The sequence below is a fragment of the Macrobrachium nipponense genome, chromosome 46 (genome assembly GCF_015104395.2).
Source record: "Macrobrachium nipponense isolate FS-2020 chromosome 46, ASM1510439v2, whole genome shotgun sequence".
NCBI lineage: Eukaryota > Metazoa > Arthropoda > Malacostraca > Decapoda > Palaemonidae > Macrobrachium > Macrobrachium nipponense.
Window position 1 is genome coordinate 3987179 of NC_061106.1, and position 4132 is coordinate 3991310.

The window sequence follows — 4132 nt, forward strand, 5'->3', positions numbered from 1 at the left end:
AGTTTGATAACCCGAGAAACAGCAGCAATTCGCTCATACAAAGCATCCTAAGGAGTGAGGCAAGGAGGTCTAAGCTGTGGGAAAGATGGGAAAATGAGCCGTTTGTTCCCTAAATGACTTAATCTCTGTGTCTTTGCAAGTGTCATCTGCGGAATCTGTCATTATTATATTTCTACGGTTACTGTTATTACTGGTATTTTAAATTTTCATTATTATTGTGAATATTATCAATTTAGAGTTTTTCTACATTTAATTTTTGTATTTAGCCCTCTGCACCTGACAACTGTAACCACCTAAGGTCTTTAGCGGAATTTAAATATATACAATCTGTTCACTAACTATTATAACTCAAACTGCTTTTTAAACTATTCTCAATATTATTACTGTTATTACCATTATTATGATTACTATCTTCATATCACTTCAACAACTGTATGGATATTGCCGATTATTTATTTTTTATCGTTATCTCATGCATCTAGATTGTGTATGTTACTGTCTGTACTTTGTATATTCCATGGATATGGCTTTGAGCTGAAAATAAAATGTATTATTATTATTAAAAATAGACATCAGTGATGTCCCAGTTGTTTGAACTTGTATTAAATTTACATCTACTACTATCAGATACGAATAACCCAGAAGAGGATCTGCAAAATCTGTGTACACGTTGCCATGGGTACATTCTTATCTCTGTCAACGGAAGTTCCAGCAATTGACTTTGATCTGGTTACTCCTAGGTAGTCAGCAAATATTTCAGACATCTAAGTAAACTTGAAATCATTATTCTTGAACCTTTCAAAATTCTATCTTATGTAACAGTTTATTTCTTATCACTTTGTATGGTTTAAAATTTTTCTTCATTTGCCCACAAATCTTTATCTGCAAATAAACTCTGAAATATCCTGGAAAATACTAGATATTTCCTTGTACTACTCGTGCACAGAAGTACGTTCACTTAGCCATACAGAGAGTTTCGAATTCGCGGACTCTGAAACGCCAAAGCAGTTGAACAAGTAACCAATGGAAGACCCAACAGATGTCGTACCGTACGGACATACGGGAAGTCGGGAACAAGAATGAGGAGTGGGAAGCAGGCATTTTTCTTGGGCATACAATAAAGACCCCACATTCTAATATCATTAAGAAATTGATCGTAAAGATTATCTTCTCCCATTTCCTCAACAAGGCAACTGGATCTGTTTTCCTCAATTTAACTCGATGATGGACAGAGGAAAACCAGTTGGCGTCTTAAAGCTGAGAGAGAGAGAGAGAGAGAGAGAGAGAGAGAGAGAGAGAGAGAGAGAGAGAGAGAGAGAGAGAGAGTTTCACTCAGAAATTATGAATCGATTCCTTAAAATCCAGACTTAAGGAACTTTTTTCAAGATTAACATTAATGGACCATAATGGAAATCCACAAAGTAATTGTTATCGGGTAAGTTAGATTTTTGTTTAAACAATTTTTCTTATGCATCGGTATTCTTCAAGCAAGGTTATTTTTGGAACGACTCAAATGAAGACGCCAGTTTCCTTTACGCGAGTTTGTGTCGACCGACTATTGAATTTATGCGGTTCCAGGGTCCTTTGAGCAGCGCACTTGTCTGGTGACGTCATCGAAAGCTGATTTTCGGTTTTATGTAAAGTCTTCCATCATTTAGACAGTTGGCAGGTAGACGTGTCAGTACGATTAGTGGTTCGGCAGTTATCCATTTCAGTTCATCTGCTCCAACGTAGATTTGGAAAAAAAATTAAGGTAATAATTACTTGACTGTATTTTGAGCTAACATTATAGTTGAGTACCCCTCTAAGGTTTTGTGCATTATGTTTTATTTAACGTCAACTTCGTATATTTTTGAGGCGGCTGTACATTTCTTAGAACTCCCTGTCCCGAATTGTTTGAATCTGTTCCTTGGACGATGACTATATATTTTGATGTGCTTATTGCAGACGAAGCGCTGCTTAAATTTCTTGGGTAAGCTTGCAAAATTAATCCAGTATTTTTAAAATTTATTTTTCACTTAAGTTCGACGCCATGGGTTGGTTTCAGTGACCTTCACGGTCTTTTGTTCCACACAGACTCTTTACTTTTCACGTCTCGCTGTCTTCACGTGGTCCCTACAGAATGCTTGAAGTTAAGTATCTATTTCGTTTATTGGCTGTGAGCTTTTACAAGCTTGTGCTATTTGCGTGAAAGTTTTGCCTTTACCTGTCCGTGTATCTCTAATACACTGATAAAAACCTAGGATTAATATGATTTATTTTTAGGGTAAATATTTTTTCTTATCAGATCTTGCCAAGGACATGTGTTGGAGTTTGGTTTATTACAGTAAGAAAAATCAGTAAAACTAAAGTTTTTCAATGGTGGTTGTTCTATCTAGCTCGAATAAAAGTTTTAGCTAGGCTTTTAAGAAAGATTTATTTTTTTAATCAAATGTATGTTTAATTATGAAGAGAAGTCTTTTTCCTTACAAGGACAATAAAACAAAAATGGTTTGAGTTAGTATGTAAATTTTTAGAAAATTTACTTTTAAAACAATTTTGTCTTGGTTACTTAAATGGCATTAGATATTTTTTGAATTTAGTATATTTCCAATGCCCTTTAAACATTTCAGGGAATGATGGTACAATGAATATTGAAGACGGGTTGAAAAAAGAAGAAGCTGCTGCCATCCCAAGATTCTTCATTACTTCAATATCCCATTATTTCCTTTTCCTCCACCCCATCGGGGGCGGTGCCCCTGATCGGGTGGAGGCGCTCCTAAGGGCTTGCATAGTAGGCGTGTTGGCCTACTGTGCGAGTCCTTGGATGTTTTTTTTTTTTTTCCACATGACCGTGAGTTTTAACTTTGCTATTACTAATAATTTCTTAAACTGATAATCTAGTAATTTCAGTAGATTAGTGTTGCACTTAATGCTTTGAACAAATGCAATGGTTTGTATAAATGTGATGGTTTGTATAAAACTGGTAAGAGTTCCTTCCTGTCTTATTAGTTAACTTGCATTAGTAAGCCATATAGTATGTTTTTATGGTTATTGAATTTATTAGCTTAATCCACCCTGGTTTTAGCCATTTCTCACCCTAATACAGTAATTTCATATGTAACAAAGTTCTCTGTTTAGGTCAGTTTGACCTTTATAAAAAAAACTGTAGAATGATTACTTCTGGATTAGTGTTTCTGGTTTTTAAAGACCCAATTTCATTTTTAGTTTTGGATCATGAAATCTATTAAAATCTTAAAATCCATGGTTGTAACTTTTAAGATATTTGGTATTTGTTAGCATTTTGAAGATTTGAAGGAGGTTCGATGTTTTATGTAATTTTAAATAAAAAAAGCTTAACGTAATGAGCAACAGTGTCCGTTAACGTTTCATATTTTTCTACTTTGTATTAAGGTTTGTTTTTAATTTAGTTTTACCCAAAGTTTTTCCCGTCGCTTTTCATGACTTAAAGGTGACCTTCTTGCTCTGAGGGGTTTAGAATAGCTGACTCGAGGATTTGGAGCAATTGTGTGATTAGTTCGTGGAATACTCATTTTTCCATCTGTTACAGAACAGAGGCTTTCCTAATTTTAGTTTTGAAGTGTGTTAAACCAGGTTTTGAGAATAAGTCATTCTGTAACCGTAGATTTAAGACTAAGAAAGATTCCAGTGTGCGCGCCATCCTGTAATTACCAAAGTTGGTAACCACATAAAATTGACCCCGATTGTCAAAAAAGGGTACATAAGCAGTTAAATTTTTTTATTTTTAAGATTCAAGGATATGAAATTTTTAGAGGTATCTTAAGTTATAATTTTGACTAGTACTGTATATCAAATTGTTAACGAATAAATAAAGGAAATTGACATTCTATATTTTGAAATTTCATCCTGAAATTGACTTGACTATATTTTGAAATTTCATCCTGAAATTGACTTGACTATATTTGATTTTTGACAATTTCATCCTCCAAATTGACCATTGACTATATTTTTGAAAATTTCCAAATTCTTTGAAATTTGACCTTGACTTTATTTTTAAATTTGAAAATTTCAAAAAAAAATCCTGGAAATTGACTTGACTTTTATAAAGTTTGAAATTTTCAATCCTGTAGCGTTATGGGTTCTGATAGCTGAGAGGTTAAAAGAATGGTTT

At 33.8% G+C, this 4132-nt stretch overlaps 1 long non-coding RNA gene across 1 annotated transcript; it reads left to right on the forward strand.

Annotated features, from left to right (window-relative positions):
• The first annotated feature begins 1583 nt into the window (after nt 1-1583).
• LOC135214551 (uncharacterized) lies at nt 1584-3848 on the forward strand. The gene is made up of 2 exons (XR_010314395.1): nt 1584-1753; nt 2613-3848. It is a non-coding gene; the product is annotated as an uncharacterized LOC135214551 (long non-coding RNA).
• Nucleotides 3849-4132: the final 284 nt, after the last annotated feature.